A 19,321-nucleotide genomic window follows, 5' to 3' on the forward strand; every position below is an offset into this window, starting at 1 on the left:
AAACTTTTAAGGAACATTGAAATATCTTCGTAGTACATGTTTAATTATTTTATCCATCTATCCTTCCAGTGTTGTGTCAGCACAAGCAAGAATACAGTGCGAGGCAGGAATAATCCGTGAACGGAGCACAAGCTCCTAGCTAGCTCTGCGGCACTGTTTCCTGGCATGTTTAATTATTAACAATATAGATTACTGCAGTGGGCTGTCTCCCTGCCCGGGATTTGTTTCCTACCTTGCGCCCTGTGTTGGATGGGATTGGCTCCAATATAGATTATTTAAATGAAGTTAAAGTTTTATCTGTATAATATAATAAACATATTTTGCTGCATTTCATCTTTAAAATTATATCGTCATCATATGTAAATACGCGCTTTATAAAGTGGCTCAGGTTGTGCAATATTATAACTGTAGTGCAAGTTTACAGTGGGGTGATTGTACTTATAAGTACAAACAGTTCTTCAAGGAGCACTTGATGGACTGATTGACTGTGTTTATAGTTCTTGGGATGAAACTGTTTCTGAACCGCGAGGTCCATACAGGAAAGGCTTTAAAACATTTGCAGTGTGAAAGCAGTTCAATAAACAGCATAGCTGAGGCAGCGTGTGCTTGATGCTGTATACCGATAATTCTCTTTCCAATCAGCTGCTGTACAGCTGGGATTCACACTCAGATACAGTGATATAAATATTCCGAGTGGTGCAGTGAGAGTAATATGGAAAAAGATGATCCGCTGTGGCAACCCCTAACAGGAGCAGCTGAAAGAAGAAGAAGGTGCAATGAGAGTAACAACACTAAAGCAGCTATTGTATTTAGAATAGTTTGACCATTCTGTGGGCCATTATATTGTTACTGGTTAATTACAATCAGATGCATTAAACTAATAAATAATATGCGGTTAATTTCAGTGTATTTATAAAGCCGCGTCAGGGATGTGGATCTGATTTGCCAGTCTGCAAAACTGAGCGGAGAATTTGCGTATGCCAGGGTATGAAGTACCGTGGAAATGTGGGTGGCTTTACACCAAGTTTAGGTTTTATAAATCACAATTTGAATGCGGAAACGTTCTTACACAACATTTTTGTGCGTACGCACTGTTCATACATGAGGCCCCTGATCATTGTGTTCCATATATGACCATTATTCTTTGTTCACTAGATTTTCAGCAAGAAATGACCACAGTACAATCTAAGATCCTGAATTACAGTGAAATTTATGGTATATATGCAATATATGCATTAAGATCATCCAGTAAGAAAAACAAAAGTAATAATAACCTTTATTGCTTTCTACATGTTGACAGCTTTTGGGTTTTATAGAAAAAACATTATTTAATGTCACCTCCTCCCTACTTGTAATGAAAGAGTGAATATAAAGAAAGCAACCAAATATAAAAACGAAATGTTTATGAGCCTTAATATACAGAGAAAATAAAGTGATCCAAAAATGCAAAAACTGTCCCATCCGCAATTCCACTTATAAATGTACTAATACAGCTTTGTATGTTCAGTTAGGAGTTCAATGTCAGTAGGAAGTCTTTTAAACATGGACTCATTATTTGGTCTTGTCCATTACAGGAAACGGATGTCTGAAGCGGAACTCAGTTAGGAGCAGTGTGATTTTGTCTCTATTTTTTTTATCATCCCGAGGTATCTATTTACTGAACCCGAGGGGGTTCAATTACAGTATATGCAGGCATATACAAACATGAGCGGCAACAAAAAGGCTCAGATAGAAAAGACAGCTAAGGCTTCATCCAAGCTTGCACAGGCATCAAGTCCAAGCTCAAGGTACGGCCTGCCAGAGACTGACATAGAACAGATAGGAGAAAGCACAGATTTCCTTACGCTGCTGCATTGTCTCCAGCCAAAAGCAAAAGTGGGAGTGAATATGCAAGCGAGTTAGGCCAGGATAACTCATCGATTCCAGAAGACGCATTGAAACTGATAATGGCCTTACCTTCCACGTTGTCAACTACTCCTTATGAGTCAGCAAAGTCAACTCCAACTGAGCTTGCCACTTTACCCTCAGAGCATGAAGAAGACCGAAATGATAGGTAAAGATCACCGCAATGGCCACCACTCAAGACATAAAGAAGTGCAGGAATGATATACTGTAAAGAAAGAAAGAAATTATATAAGGAAATGTGATATAAAGGACATAAGAAAAAAAATAAAGGACATACACAAGACAAACGAGAAGGCTGCTTCAGGATATTAAAGATCAGGAAAAATGTTTAAGTAATCACTTTGTGGCAACCTTTAAAGGTACAGTGGAACCTCGGTTCACGAATGTCTCGGAACACGTACAAATCAGTTTACGACCATAAAGTTCGCCAAACTTTTGTATCTGTTCACGACCACACACTTGGTATACGAACAAGTCAGTTTCCCTTTCGGTTTGTGCGTGCCGATGATTTCCGCATGTGCTGCATTGTTCTCAGTCAGACGTGCATGCTTGTATGTGCGTGCATGCTTTCACTGTGAACTCTTTGTGCTCTATTTTGTTTCCCTTCTGGTTCATACGTGCCGATTACTGTATTTAAGCACGTGTTCAGCCTCTCCCTGTGCATTGTTCTCAGTCAGACGTGCGTGCTTTCCATGTGAACTCTTTCTGCTCTACATTATTTCATGTGCTTTTGCAGTTAACTGTGGCTTCTAAGCAAGTGAAGATTGGTGAGAAGAAAGGTTTGAAGAAAACTGAAATCAAAGTAAAGAAAGAAATTATTGAAAAGTATGAGCGTGCTGTTCGTGTTACTGATCTTGCCTCTGAGTACAAGAAGTCAAAATCTATGATTTCGACTATTCAAAAGCAGAAAGAGGCCATTGAAGCAGCTCATGTTGCAAAAGGAGTTACAGTGTTAGCCAGGCAGAGGCCTCAAGTGCTGGAAGATGTGGAAAAACTGTTGCTAATGTGGCTGAACACGAAGCAACTTGCAGGGTACAGTGTAAAAGAGGCGATGTTATGAAAGAAAGCCAGGAAGATTCATAGTGATTTGCTGCAAAACTATCCTTCTACGAGTGACGAAAGTGAGGAATTTAAAGCCAGTAGAGGATGGTTTGAAAAGTTTTGCAAAAGAAGTGCCATTCATAGTGTGGTAAGACATGGTTTATTAAATTATGATATTTTTAAATGTTCATTTTTTTCCCTGTGTTTAAAACTCATTAAAAAAAAGTGTTTTTAGCAAGCGGTTCGTAGTGTGATTTGTTGCAATGTTACTTTCTTGGTGGTTTGTTAAATTACGTATTTTTCAAATGTTCATTTTTTTCCGGTCTGGAACGGATTCATTTTATTGACATACAATCCTATAGGGGAAATTACTTTGGTTCACGACCAAATTGAGTTACGACCAGAGTTTTGGAACGAATTATGGTCGTGAACCAAGATTGCCCTGTATGCTAGAAAAAGTTGAGGAAAAAATACAGGAAAATGCATCTACATCTGAAAATAAACTTAAAGTATTTGGTGCTCAGTTTGAAGACATTAAGCAAATGTTCTCAACTCGTATTGAAATACCTGAACAACTGGTATATACCACTAATGGAAAAGCAACGACTACAAATTCTGAATGCAAAGTGCTTGGAGACAGACTAGCTGCACTAGAAGATGGAAGCAGAAGGAAAAACCTTAGAATTGATGGTCTCCCTGAGAATCGTAAAAGTTCAAACCCAGTGAAATTCATACCTGAACTATTCTCTAAAATAATCGAAGAGGACTTCAAATCAGACACTAAGATAGCAGTAGCTTACCGCAAATGTGGATCAAATACCTCAAAACCTAGGGCTGTCATCGCGCATTTTGAAAAATTACATTTTAAATTACATTGCTACTTCTCAGATAGAAACAAGAGATTATATTTGAAAATAACTACATTCGTATTTTCCCTGATTTCTCTCCCTCAACAGCTTCTAAATGTGCTGTATTTTACAACATTAAACAGTGCTTACGGAAAGCTGAGATCAGATACAGCCTCTTGTATCCTGCCAAACTGAAAGTGAACATTCAAGGCAAACTCTGCATTTTTACTTCTGAAGAGGAAGCAGAAAAAAATCTAAGAAAATTGATCCCAAAACTTTTTGAAATACAATTGTGAGGTGCATCCCGACCTGACATGTCAAAGAAGATCTTACCTGCTGTTTGATTCGCTTGCAATGATACTCATATCATAATTATTCATCCTATTTCCTTCTCGGCCAGTCTCTGTTTATGTTTTAATTACAATTATATGCATATATGTATGTATGAGTAATTTTTTTTATTTTTTTTTAAGGGAACTGTTTAACATCATATCCTTGTCTTATTATATTAGTGCTTACTATGCTTATCTAGGGCGACTGTTTAACATCATTCTCTGGGTTTACTCTTTATGGGCTATTTAAGATTATATTTTTTGCTTATAGTATTTGGACTTTATTGTGAATACATATCTCTATTTTAATCCTCATATGCCGCTGCTGAGGGGCTTGATTTGTTTTGGACGTACTCTGTCTCTAAGTATGTCAGTGGACTGGGACTTTGTGAAGTGTGGTCTAGCTTCACATGGAGAGGCAAAATGTGGGGGCAGGAGGACTAGGGGGAAGAAAAAGAGAGCAATCTATTTCTAATCTACACTTTTAATCCTTATAATTATAAGTGCCAACGTAACAATAGGCTTCATGGCAAAAACTGGAAATTAAGGTCAAAGCTGTTTTATCTTAAATTAAGACTACAAAATGACAACAAAAGTTGAGAACCAATGTCTCCATGACCAAACAGTTAACTTTGTGAACTGGAATGTTAAAGGTCTCAATCAAGAATTAAAGAGAAAGAATTCTCTCACCTAACAGGTCTTAATGATAAAATAGTATATTTGCAGGAGACCCACTTATTAAGCAAGGATCAGTTTTGGCTGCACAGAGACTGGACTGAACAAATAATCCATACCAGCTTTGCAAAGAAAACTAGAGGTGTGGTAATTCATAAACATAGAACAATCTCATTTGTAGTATCAGGTGTAGTATTTGATTCCAAAGGGAGATATGTGATCATCATGGGTAATTTATTTAACTATAACTGATTTTGTTAAACACCTACGCACCCAATGTGAATGATGGGGACTTCATCCAAAACATATTTGCATCCATTCCCAATGTGAACACTCATAAAATTATATTGTCTGGGGAGTTTAATGATGTTTTAAATCCAGACATAGATAGGTCTCCTGCCACAGGGGATATGGCATCTAACACTGCAAAAACAATTACACAGTTTGTAACTGATCACAATTTATCAGACCCCTGGAGAGTTCTAAACTCAAAGTCAAGAGCATATTCCTTCTATTCACCAGTACATCACTGTTACTTAAGAATTGATTATTTCTTAATAGATAACAATTTTTTTGTCTACGATTAAATTTTGTAAGTACGACGCTATTGTTATCTCCAACCATGCCCCTTTGATCAATGTCGCTAAAATCACTATGCCCCACATACTCATCTTACAGCTGGCATCTTCACCCAATTTTTATTAGCAGACGAGAACTGTACAGAATTTATATCCAAGCAGATTGATATTTTTTAGAGACAAATATATCCTCAGAGGTCTCTGCAGGAATACTCTGGGAAACTCTGAAAGCTTTCTTAAGGGGACAGATTATTTCATCTTTCATCTTTTGAGCTAATCAGTGAAATTACAAGAATAGATCAAGAACATGCCAAGTATCCAAATGAGGCACTTCTTAGGAAAAGACACGCTCTGCATATAGAACTCAGCCTCTTGACAACTAAAGAAACAGAATATGGCGTTATTTCAGTGCCACTATTCTGAGCACACGTAAAAAAATATTGTAGCGCACATAAAAAATATTGCAAGTGCAAGTGTTGCATTTTGAGGAGAAATTTATTTTGAGCGTACAAAAGCTGAATTTGAGTGAACAAAATTCATTGCTGCGTGCAAAAATGTATTTCAGTGTTTCCCCAATTTTAAAATAAAATAATTAAAGATATTATCCGCAAATTGGGGTTTAATTGAGTTTAGCTGGATTTAGCTACATTTCGGACTGTTTCTGGAATGCAGCAGCTAGCGAGCTGATTGGAGACCGTAAGAGCCAATCAGAATTTTTGAAACCAAGTCTGTGATTGGTTGGTTTTGTGGCACACTTATAACGGTGTACAGAGAGTTGAGCGCTCGCAGCAGAGAATGTTGTGAGCGCTAGCAACACATGCAGCAAGCAAATGAAAAACTGAGCGAGAGGGGGTGCTATTGTGTGTGTGTATATGGATAAGCGCAAACACTGAAATACATTTTTTGCACGCAGCAATGAATTTTGTTCACTCAAATTCAGCTTTTGTACGCTCAAAATAAATTTCTCCTCAAAATGCAACACTTGCACTTGCAATATTTTTTTACGTGCGCTCAGAATAGTGGCACTGAAATAACACCATAACAGAACAACTAATTTTTAAATCAAGGCATCATTACTATGAACACGGAGAGAAAGCTAATAAGATCTTAGCTCAACAAATCCACAAGCAGGAAGTTCACAATGCTAACCCAGCAATTACCAACACAGAGACAAAATCATTCACCATAAAAATATAATGCAAACATTTAGAGACTGTTATAAGTCCTTATATTTTACTCTGTTTAAAGAAGAAAAGACACAACCTAATATGTTTTTGGATGCATTACACATACCACAACTAGATACCCTTAGTGCAGAGGAATAGGATAAATCTCTGGCACTATCAAAATTACTAGATGCTATAAACTCACTTCAGAGTGGGAAAGCAACAGGCCCTGATGGCTACCCTGCCGAATTTAATAAACAATTCTCAATTTTTTAATTTTCAATTCTCAAAGTTAGCTCCCATTTCATTAGCAACATTTACAAAAGCTAGAGACAATAAAATTTTATCTCTAACTTTTCACCAAGCATTAATTACTTTCTTTCCTAAGTGAAATAAGGACTTATTACAATGTGCATCATACAGGGCAATCTCACTTCTGAATAATGATGTTAAGATACTCTCCAAAGTCCTAGCTAGAAGGATTGAGAAAGTGCTTCTTTTGCTAATATCACAAGACCAAACTGGATCTATTAAAGGCAGACACTTAGCTTCCAATCTTTGACGCCTGTTTAATGTAAAATATTCACTCATATTCTGCTCTCAGAATCAATTTGAATAAAAGTGTGCTCTTTCCAATGAGCTGTCATGCAAACACTATTAGATTACACACCCTCCCTTTTATCACCGCAGATCAGTTTAAATACCCAGGGGTAAACATCACAAGTAAACATAAAGTGCTTTATCAACAAAATTTTGCTGTCTGCATAGAAAATATTAATCAAGACTTGCAGAGATGGTCTACCCTTCTTCTCACTTTAGCTGGAAAAATTAACATTGTCAAGATGAATATCCTTCCTAAGCTTCTTTTTCTCTTTTGAAACATTCCAATATACATCAATAAATAATTTTTTTAGAAGTTAGATTCAATCATAACCAAATTTATCTGGCAATCAAAACATCTACGTATCCAAAGGACAACCCTACAAAGACCTAAGGCAGAAAGTGGCATGGCTCTACCTAACTTTTAATTACTGAATGGTAAATATACAAGTTATAAAAACATGGACATTGACACAAATATATGAACATACACAGGCTTGGTCTGCAATAGAAATAAAATCCTATAAAACTTCATTATATTCCTTACTTTGTACCCCAATAAATACAAGTCATTGGCAATATACTAATAACCCAATTGTGCTTCATTCACTTAGAATATGGATCCAATGTAGGAAGTACTTTAAGACAGAGAAGCTTTTTTCTGTGGCACCTCTGCAGGAGAACCACCTTTTTCCACCCTCTCAAACATACGCAGTTTTTAATATTCTTGAAAAATATTAGGGATTAAATCACTTAGAGATCTGTACATAGACAACATCTTTGCATCCTACAATTACACTCCAAATTTAACTTTCCAGCAACACATATCTTCAAATTAGAAACTTTATTAAACAAAACCTGCCCAATTTAACTCACCTCCCACCGACCTCTATTCTGAAAAAAATATTGATCAGTCTTGTGGACTCAGATAGCATTTCAATAATATATAAAAACTTTTTAAAGTTCCTCCCTTTCAAAGATCCCAGAGTACAATGGGAAAAGGATCTCTCACTCAACATCTCAGAGGAGGAGTGGAAGGTAGCAATGCACATAGTTCACTCGAGCTCCATATGTGCAAAGCATACAATCATTCAACTTAAAATTATATATCAAGCGCATCTGTCTTGTTTAAAATTGTCCAAAATGTTTCCAGGGCAAGATGCAACCTACAAATGTTGCAATCAAGTTCCAGCCTCATTGAGCCACATGTTTTGGGCCTGCACCAAATTAACATCATTTTGGACCAAAATCTTTAAATGCATTTTAGACAGCCTTGGTGTCACAATCTCTCCTAATCCACTAACAGCTGTGTTTGGTGTACTCCCAGATGGGCTTAAAGTGGAGAAGGACAAACAAACGGTAATTACCTTTACTACACTATTAGCACATATACTTATCTTACTCAACTGGAAGAATCCTAACCCACCTCTTTGAAGTCAATGGTAACTGATATTACATGAAACTAGAAAAAAATCAAATTCTCACTTAGAGGATCTTTACAAAACCTTTTCAAAACCTGGCAGGATCTAATCAATAACATTTTAGAATAAGAAGTTAAATTGAGGAAGTGGATTCTCTTCCTATTTTTATTCTATTTCTATTTATTTATTTATCTTTCCTACTATTTAAGTTTTACTCTGTTGGCTTTATTTGAGCCTAGTTTTGTAAAATGTGACTTGCTTGTATGGAATGCTTTTTGATTTTAAATAAATTCAATAGCATATTAAAAATATCTTCATAATGCAATATGAAAAGACTTAAATTCTATCATTATGCTACAACATTTATAGTTAATTAACTAAAAATGCTACACTTATCTTTTAAAGATTCACCATTGCTTCTCAGTAGGGGTTCTTTTGTTAAAATTCTTTAAAAACAAAATCGGCCTACCTACTACTGTATCCTGAATCATCACTAAGTCCTCAGCCAGCAACAACACTTACGAGAGAGAGAGTGATATTTTACACAAGATGACAATCAATGAGAGTCCACTATCACTCTGTCTGTCTCTCTCTCTCACACACACAGACACACACCAAAGCAGTTCTAGAGTCCTGAAATGAATAGTATATTTACTTTTGAAATTTCCATCCATTTTGTACACTTTATCAAGAGCACGACCCTATCCCAGCAGACATTAGCCACACTGCAGGAGTAAACGGTGCTAGCAAATTTAAGTCTAAATGAAACACATAGCAAGGAAATATGCAATTCAAAGATCTACATGAACTGTAAAGAAATACAAAAATTACTATTCATTTAAAAAACGGTTTAATCATGTGGCAAAACTTCCATTTAAAAACAGGCTTCACATTTAACTGTGTTCAAGTGAATGAGTCCGTTCCATAGTTTGAGTTATGTCATGACTCTTCAATGTTAAGCCCTCACTTTCTCATGAAGTCGATAGATAGATAGATAGATAGAGTCGCATAGTGTGAGGGAGATAACGATCTCCTCAGTCTGTCAGTGGATCAGGACAGTGACAGCAGTCTGTCACTGAAGCTGCTTGTCTGTCTGGTGATGACACTGTTCAGTGGATACAGTGAATTCTCCATGATTAACTGTGCCTACAATAGAGCCTGCCTTCTTCACCAGTTTGTCCAGGCGTGAGGCGTCCCTCTTCTTTATGCTGCCTCCCCAGCACACCACCGCGTAGAAGATGGCGCTCAACACACCCGTCTGATAGAACATCTGCAGCATCTTATTGCAGATGTTGAAAGACGCCAGTCTTCTAAGGAAGTATAGTCAGCTCTGTCCTTTCTTACACAGAGCATCAGCATTGGCAGTCCAGTCCAATTTATCATCCAGCTGCACTCCCAGGTATTTATAGGTCTGTACCCTCTGCACACACTCACCTCTGATGATCACGGGGTCCATGAGGGGCCTGGGCCTCCTAAAATCCACCACCAGCTCCTTGGTTTTGCTGATGTTCAGGTGTAGGTGGTTTGAGTTACACCATTTAACAAAGTCCATGATTAGGTTCCTATACTCCTCCTCCTGCCCACTCCTGATGCAGCCCATGATAGCAGTGTCGTCAGCGAATTTTTGCATGTGGCAGGACTCGGAGTTGTATTCAGTTTACTTTGAAGGCTTGGAAGGCACAGCAGTTGCTACAATCAGAAGTCTTTGAGAAGTGAGTGTGCTCATGGCAGGCATGCAGCAGTGCAGACAAAGAGGTGAACTATTAGCCACAGAAGACCAACGGCTTGAATACATAAACGTATACAAGTCTCATCATGAACGGTTAGTCAGTGACCCTAGAATATAGGCATTTTTGTTTTTTCTGTCACATGGCAGGTTTACTTTTGTCATATTTATCAGCTATTGCACACCATTCTTTTCCATCTTGTGCTCCAAGCCGCACTCACACCTGCCTAAAACGAGCGCCTCTTACAGTCTCACGAAAACTTGATTTCATAGTTTGCAATTTAAACCCAGTAAACAACTGAATGTTGTAATAGAAATTAGGTATGTTGCAATAACATTATCTTTTAATGTTAGTGGGACGTTAAGGTGTAGAGTTTTCTCTGACTTCATAGAACATTATGTATGAACGTTGCACCATAATGTAACTATAACAGTCAAGGAACATTTCCAAAGTTTATTGCCTGGACCTTTTATTATTCATTTTAAGTACACAAAAAAGTTTAATTCAAATGTTTGAGCATTTATGGCTACATGTAAACAGGTAACGCCTGGAATAAACACTCCCTGATATCAAAGGTCCAGTGGGCCACTAGTGGACCGTTAGCAGCCAAAACCAAACAGCTCTTTAGCCACATTATGCATTTTCATTGTATCTTAATATCAAATATTGTTGTTGGCAATTCATTAATTGGCCACCACTCATGTAAGGAAACAATTAACTAGAAAACACACTTAGTACAACTCTTAATATTTTTATTAGAGCAAAATGTATACAACAATAATAATAACAACAACAATAATAATGATAATCAAATATTATACACTTTGATGCACCTTTTTATCTACAATCTTCTCCTTTCACATACAATACCACCTGTACAAAAATAGCAAAAACAAAAAAAAAATGATAATTAATGTGTGATGGTATAAGAGCAAGGATCAAGTAAAGCAGCATTTAGTATAAACACTATTTATTAAACACAGTGTATTAATGGGCACCAGTGAAATAATAAAGACTGACTTACAATTATATTGACTTTGGCATCCAGAAGGATTGATGCTTGTTAGAGGCTGTAAAAACCTCCATGCTGTGGTTGATGCTTTCCAGGTTGAGGTTCTTGAAAGAGATTTCCTCTCCCACACCTGTCCGGCTACACAACTGGGCAGCAGCATTTGTCATTAGGCAGGGAATCATTTGCCTCATTGATTCTTTGACTGGGCGGCACAGTGGCGCAGTGGTAGCACTGCTGCCTCGCAGTTAGGAGACCTGGGTTCGCTTACCGGGTCCTCCCTGCATGGAGTTTGCATGTTCTCCCCGTGTCTGCGTGGGTTTCCTCCGGGTATTCCAGTTTCCTTCCACAGTCCAAAGACATGCAGGTTAGGTGTATTGGCGACTCTAAATTGTCCCTAGTGTGTGCTTGATGTGCTTGGTGTGTGTGCCCTGCCTGGGGTTTGTTTCCTGCCTTGCGCCCTGTGTTGCCTGGGATTGGCTCCAGCAGACCCCCATGACCCTGTGGTTAGGATATAGCCGGTTGGATAATGGATAGATGGATGGATTCTTTGACTGTCCTGCCTCCTTTAAAAGACAGATATTGCCCCTGTTGGAAAACAACAGATTTTAGCATGCATGTCTTAGAACAGCTGTTCAAATACCCACAATTGTATTGTACAATCTCTGACAAATGGATTGTGAAATTACCAATTTCTCTCAAAGCTCCTGGTCCTGAACAAGCATGGAATCCATATCCTTCAGAGACTCCCCTGTGTTGAAAAATGAAGCTCCACATCAACATATTCATTATTTGTAATCTGCAGGGTATTTTCTGTATTGTCCAGTCTCTGTATGATGTCAAAGATCGTGTTTGTAAGCTCCTCCTGCATCTTCCTCATCACTGTCATGGTTGTTCTGAAGTAACCTCTAATGTAAAAGAGGATATATCCAAAATTACAAAAGTACAAGTAGACTACTACTCTGTCTACTATGTGTACACAATACTCACTGTCAAGTGCATTGTGATCAGGAAGGTTCTGCTGGGATTCGCCAATGTTCAGAGCTACTGCAACTTGTTAAAATGACGTTACATAACTTAGCAAGTAATATGACAAACTTTGATTGACAATTCTAGTAAGGTGAAAGAGAGGTTACCAAATGCAAACATCAGTGCATTCCATAGTGATCACACTATTATTTTATCTTTGTCTTGAGAATGGCTACATCAGTCACAAGCTACTTACATGGTGTTCATGATAGTACTAGTGATCCTGAGAATGAGAAATTATCAAAATATCAAAATGTAGTGATATTCTGATGTGTTTTTGTTATAAAATAATATTTAAAAAATTAAAAAAATATTTAGTCACAGCATGGAATAATATAAATACAATTAAAAAAATATATATATTTTGTCACAGCACATTAAAATGTTATAATACCCATGCAATCTTGTATGTGTCATTGTAGAAGTACATTTCAGATGAACTGCTGTTCTTGCTGATGTGGTGAATAAAGCACAACTTAGACCTGAAAAATAAAATGCAATACTGGGAGGGCAAATGTTTACTTCACTACATTATCAATCTGCTCATTAAATACGGATATTCATTTTGTTGGAAAAAAAGACAGTTGAGCTGCAGGCCCCACAGAACTGACCAATTTCCAAATCTTGACAACGTTCACTGAAAACAGGTGCTGTACATACCTGCATGTTTAAAGAGGCTGTCCTGTCTGTGGGGCTGTACATTTGTTTGGATGCTGTAAAAAGTGTAATTTAAATATCTTCATCAAACATCAACATGCATATACATTTTCTTTTGAATGAATGAACAGAATGTTTACAGAGCACAGAGAGTAAATTGAGGAAAGACAAAATACCTTCAGTATGTGTAGTGCCATGCCTATGGCCAAACAGGTGAGAAACTGCTGAAAGCATACATCGCATTTCCATAGTGATGACACCATTATTGTATCTTTCCATGTTTGTCCTGAGAATAGCTGCATCAATCATAATGATAGTATGGACCATCCAGCTTAAAAAATATAAATTAAAAATATCACATGTTAACCATTTAGTGCTTAACAGTTAAAACTGACAAGACATCTTACTTTTATTTTTTGTTTAAATTAAAATCTTGGAGGTTGCAGGGCTGCTGGCAGTCTGTCATCATCTTCATCACTTGATGAAAGTGCAGCATTGTACTTCTGATTTGGTCTAAAATAAGATTTTCTGGTTAGCATAAAACATATCATAGATGAGCAGCTGATACAAATTTTGTTTACTTGTATGGCTTAAATTCTCTCTCTTCCTGTGCTTCCTGGATCTGTGTCCAAGCTGGATCTGAAGGAAGCAACAACAACAACAAAATTTATTTATATAGCACATTTTCATACAAACAGTAGCTCAAAGTGCTTTACATATTAAAGAATAGAAAAATGAAAGACACAATTATAAAACAAAATAAATCAACATTAATTAACATCGAATAAGAGTAAGGTTCAATGGCCAGGGGGGACAGAAAAAACAAAAAAACTCCAGACGGCTGGAGAAAAAATAAAAATTAAAAAAAATAAAAAAAAGCAACCAATTGTGACGCTTCTCATGAGAATCTGAAAAACAACACCAAAAATGGCTTTTCTAATTGTGTGATGCTGCTACAATTGGCAAAAATTGTACAATGTTAAGTAGCATTTACCCTGATTGTTGATGTGCAGATATGAATTGCTGTCTCTGCTAAGTAAATAGCCAGTGTCACACACGTACACATGGGAGGCAGCTAAAGGGCTTGAGTAAGGGCAGTTCCGAAGCATACCGGGATGTGGCAGAGTGCACTGACTCTTTTTCTCCCTTTCCTGTAGACCATTCACGGGAGATCCCACCTGGCTCTTTTGACGTCACTTCCGGGACCGAGCCTATGAAAGAAGACCTTGCCGGCCCCGCCCCTGTGATGTCACGTCCGGACTTGAACCAATGGCTGAAGACCATGAGCCTGATCCATATGATCTCACTTCCGTCTTGCCCTTTAAAAACCTGCATCTTTTCCCTAGTCCCTCAGTTCTGTTTTGGACTCGGTTTTGTGCACATCAGTGCTGTATTTTCTAAAACATTACTTTTGCAGCCAGGATACCAGAATATACGGGTGGCTGCCCCAAACCTTTATATGACTCTGTCTCATATTTATGACACCAGGCAATAATAACTGAATTAGATAAACAGAAGATGGTGTATATGTTTTCACTATGAATTAAGCTTATTTAAATGCTTTAGCAGCCGCTTCCACCATTTTTGCAAACACATGCCATCTGCCTTTGTGGCTTGGTGCTGCTGATCGTGAAGCTCCTTTAATGCTGGCTGCTGCAGGTTATGCAGAGTCGTTAATCATGCCTCATAGTGTCAGGGTCTACATGAATTTTGAAAGTTCTCTCCATGTATTTATGATTGTTATTTGTACAAAGTAAATTAAACTCTTACGTGCTTATTCTTTGCCTTTTTCTCTCTATTACAATAAAAATATCCTAGGACAAAACGTGACTTTTTCAGAGAGATACTTTCACATCCCAAGAGACAAGCCTTTATGCCAAGAGATTTAACCACGCACGGGACCGGAAATAAAAGACAAAGAGTAGATGACAAAGTAGAACATTGTAAAGAATTCAAAAACTTTGGCGTGATACACATGCAGAGAAGGTTAGAGACAATGAAAGCACTAAAATTTGAAAGCCTCAAAAAAATAATATTAAAAATCGCATTTGCACAAACAAATGGAAAATATTACTCAGTGAAATAAAGGAACAGAGAAAAGAGACTGAATATATTGTTCCAATTTAAACTTTAAGTCGGAGACTTGTAGATCATCTAATTCAGCTTGCCATCAGGGAAAAGTAGTGTTTCTTCTCAATGAAGAGGCCTGTCCGCGAGAATTAAAAAAATTGCTGTTTGGTGAAAGTGAAATTCACAAACGCAACAACAAACTTTCCTTTAGAGCAGGCTGGGGGGATTGGCAAACGAAGCAAGCAGGGGACAAAGCTCCCTTGTTCTTTAAAAAAAATATGCTGCCGACTTTAGTGAGTGAGTATTCTCGATGTACTGTAAACCAGTAGCGCCGCATGCATTTTTGAACTTTTGCGCCAACAAGAGGAACACTATGAGGTCTGGTGCCACTTTCAATCACCAAACTTTCATATTTTAGTGTTGTTCATCGTGCTGACCTGTCACTTTAGTATGTGCAACTTTAGTATGTGATTTAGATCATTTATGTTAGGTAGAATGCCTAGGGAGGGCTGGGCGGTTTCATGTCTTTGGTAACCCCTGCAAATTTAGTTTTTTTCTTTCCAGCCCTCTGGAGTTTATTTTTTTTTTCTGTCCACCCTGGCCATCGGACCTTACTTTATTCTTTGTTAATTAGTATTGCTTAATTTTTATATTTTTTCTTTTTTCATTCTTCATCTTGTAAAGCACTTTGAGCTACATCATTTGTATGAAAACATATTATATAAATAAATGTTGTAGTTGTTGTTGCTGTCATCCCACCGTTTCTCATTTGTCGTCAGTGAAAAATCTCTTCCATCTGGTTTAATGATAAGCTGAGGTAGCAGTTCTTGTTCTTTTTCTTGCCATTAGGTTTTGTGTATGATTTTCTTTAATGATCGGAGTGTTAGCCTGTGCCACAAGGCCTGTGCAACGTGGTTCTTGGAGTTGTTTTTGGGCACGGTGCCATGCCAGCAGATGTCTTAGCCAAGTCCACGTGTCTGCTCTTTTCCTGTCAGCCATGTTTTGTGATCATATTGTCACTTTGTTTTTCCTATCAGGTATTATATACGCACATGCTGATTTACTTTTTTTGCCTGCCATTGCACATGCTCAAGCTGCAGCTTGCCACCAGAAGTACCCAAGGCTCAATCACTTTAGCAAGGTAGCCAGCACATCAATTTTTTCATACCACTGCAAAAACAATATCTTAAGATTTCAAATACAAACAAGAACAAGGTTCAAGGTCCCTTGGTTCACACATTTTTGCATGACAGACAGACAACTCTTATCAGTTTATATACATAGATGTATTGGTGATGGGCAGCATGTAGCATGGTCTTCTGGGTGCTGCCTGAAATATGTTCCAGCTTCCCTGTGACCCTTCCCTGGATAAGCAGTTAAGGAAATAGATGCATGTTAACCTGAAAATATTACAAGGATTAAAATAACAGATAAAAATCCTGTTTGCAACAAGGAGGTGAGAGTTCACTTCCCTGATGCTCTTTGTATGGCGTTTGCATATCCTCGCCATGTCCACATGGGTATCTCCAGATATCTCCAGTTTCCTCCCACAATCCACAGACATGTAGATTAGGTCGACTGCCAATGTTAAACTGACCTGGCATATGTGTGTGTGCATCTGTGTGTTCACCCTGTGATGGACTGGCACCTTGTCTTGCATCTGATACTTTCCCATAACCCTGTTCAGGTTTGAAAGATGGATGTGTTAATTGTAAAAATGTACATATACAAAAAGTAGTCAACAGCAATGGATTTTTAGTTATAATAAAGAAAGCTGAAGCACTTGTTGTTTCTTAGTATTCTCATTTTACAAGGAAATATATTTAAATAAATAAACATAAACACATTTCCACCACCAAAGTTATCAGGAGTGAAACCATGCAAATTATTCCAAACCAAATTCTGTGTTTCAGTGTAAAATTAGCCTAAGGGACCTTTATAATCACAAAGGCAACAGGTAATAATTCTCCTCGAGAATCATAACATGAGATGGAGTCATTTGATTGATTTTTGTTTCCAAAACACATCCTGATAATCATCGTGGCAAGCAGGGAGGTTTTCAGGCCGAGTAAATCATATAATTACATTTCTGCAGTCAGGTTTTAAAATAAACATTATTCTAGAATGTTACTTTTCTTACTTCATGTTAATTTGTGAAATTTGGTTTCTCTTAACCAGGACTATTCTGAAGTGACCGGAAGTTCCAAAAATCATTAATTGGGAAAAAAACTAAGTGTTTCTTAATGAAAGGCATTCATTATCCATTTTGACATTTTTTTCTTCTGAACAAGAGTTAGTACAATTCTCGGCTGTGCATGCACTAATGAAAGTATTCATACTGTATATGTGCTTTTAATTCAAAATACTGTTACTAGGTCCACAGGTTCATGTTAATAACTAATGACATATATCTGGTTAAAGCTCCCTCAGTACCATTTAATGTAATGCTTGTTTCCTCTTGGATTCTGTAAGTAGTCCTTTTTCTTGTAACCATGAACAGTAGGCATGTACCTCTCTGACAGCTCTGACTTGTTATGTAAGTGTGGTGGACTTGCATAAGCATATCTTGAGCTCAAGTAACTAACTGAAGCACTGAAGAAAGCTGTAAAGAAGGCTACTATTAGGCACATTTGATGTCTTTGGTGATCTTCTCACAGATCAGAAGTAGGTTACCTAAAGTGAGTGCGATGTGTGATACACTAATTTATTTTTTCCTAAGACAGGTTCTGTCCCAAACCTGAAATTAGTGCTTTGGAGCTGCTCCCATGTTCTGCTTCAAAGTTTTAAATTTTGTGGAATATTCAAGCTGAAAAACACATTTCAGAATGTGAAAAATCTTTTATTGGCTTTATTTACTGTACTTGTTGAGCTTTGTTGGGTTCAATTAAACATGTGAAGGAAATGAAATCTAAAAAAGTTAAAAACCACTATGAAACCCTTAAGGCCCTTAAATCAATAATCTTATAAATAAAATGTATGTTTTTTTTTGGTTTGTTTGGTTGTTTGTTTATTACTTTGCAACCATTACAGTCCAACAGTTCAGGTCAGATTATTTTATTTCAAGAGACAACTAAATCATTTCAAGTTGAGTAAAGGAATCACATCAATGAAGTTCAAAACAAAAGAGGGGTCATACACTAGCTGTTGTGAATTGGTTACATCTACGTCTGCTTCATTTGGAGTTATTTTTTGTGTAAAATTACTTGTCATTTTTATGGTAGAAGTATTTTAACAATTATCTTATGGAAATGAGTTTGTCACCATTTCTCTTTCTATTGCTGCTACTATTTTGTGTGGCTATTTTCCTAAAAGATGCCAGTGCTCTGAATGACATGTTTGAATTTTAATATATTAAGGAAAAAAATAAAACAAATAAATACATCAATTAATAAAGAATTCATTTAGTGTTTTGAACTTAGCTTTTGTCTGATTTTTGTTTAATGTTTTAATTTGTTGATTTGGCAAATGGTATTTCTGTGTACTGATTCAGACTTCTTATGACTACCCTCTCATCTAATCTCTTCTGGCTACATTTCATCTTAAAATGAACATACTGTAAGCACTTATTCGAGTAGGGAGCTTGTTTCTCTGCAACGCCCTCCTGTGGCACCCTGTGACCTCAGCTTGGCTGCCCTGCCAGACTACATTTCCCGGCTGGTTTCCCACTGGGTGTGGATATCTGGAACTGCTGCCATCTAGCAGGTTGGGGAACTAACAATTCCCTAGTAACATCTTTACTTTTATAGGGGCTGTCCATCAATCTCTTCCTTCCAGGTCCACATCCTTTCCTGGCCTGGATATCTGTCCAGCTCATGTGGCATCTACTGTACAATGTACACTTCACTAGCTTTGATTTGAACTTAATAATAAGGGTCAAAACACCTGCTGAAAATAACAGTAAAAAGGTCAAGAAACCCTTGCTAAGTCATACTTTCCCTTATATGACTTCCCTTAGATTTTCCAGAACTAGTACATGTACTTATCTGTGCTAAAAATCTACATAATGCCAATATGATAATGTCAGGTGTCATTGTTCAATAGTCACGTGACAAACAATGGAGCTGTTACTAACAATATAGCAGAATCCACAGCCAATGAACACAAACTTCAGCAATCACAAAAAGTAAAACATTGTCAGAACATCACTGTTATTATCATAACATGCAAATTAAATTAAAATACCAATCTAAAAATAACTCCCTGTAAATGGAAAGATAACTAAGAGAGAGATGATAACATTGTGGAATTTGCTTACTCTCCCTG

The 19,321-nt window shown here is 37.2% G+C and overlaps 2 long non-coding RNA genes across 2 annotated transcripts; both read right to left on the reverse strand.

Moving 5' to 3' along the window:
- Positions 1 to 11,778: 11,778 nt before the first annotated feature.
- Positions 11,779 to 12,637, reverse strand: LOC120515156. The gene is made up of 3 exons (XR_005630602.1): positions 12,293 to 12,637; positions 11,992 to 12,210; positions 11,779 to 11,890 (listed from the first exon to the last, which is right to left on the reverse strand). It is a non-coding gene; the product is annotated as an uncharacterized LOC120515156 (long non-coding RNA).
- Positions 12,638 to 12,730: 93 nt separating this feature from the next.
- LOC120515208 lies at positions 12,731 to 13,613 on the reverse strand. Its single transcript, XR_005630617.1, has 3 exons — positions 13,165 to 13,613; positions 12,992 to 13,044; positions 12,731 to 12,813 (listed from the first exon to the last, which is right to left on the reverse strand). It is a non-coding gene; the product is annotated as an uncharacterized LOC120515208 (long non-coding RNA).
- Positions 13,614 to 19,321: the final 5,708 nt, after the last annotated feature.

This window comes from Polypterus senegalus, chromosome 14, assembly GCF_016835505.1.
Source record: "Polypterus senegalus isolate Bchr_013 chromosome 14, ASM1683550v1, whole genome shotgun sequence".
Classification (NCBI taxonomy): domain Eukaryota; kingdom Metazoa; phylum Chordata; class Cladistia; order Polypteriformes; family Polypteridae; genus Polypterus; species Polypterus senegalus.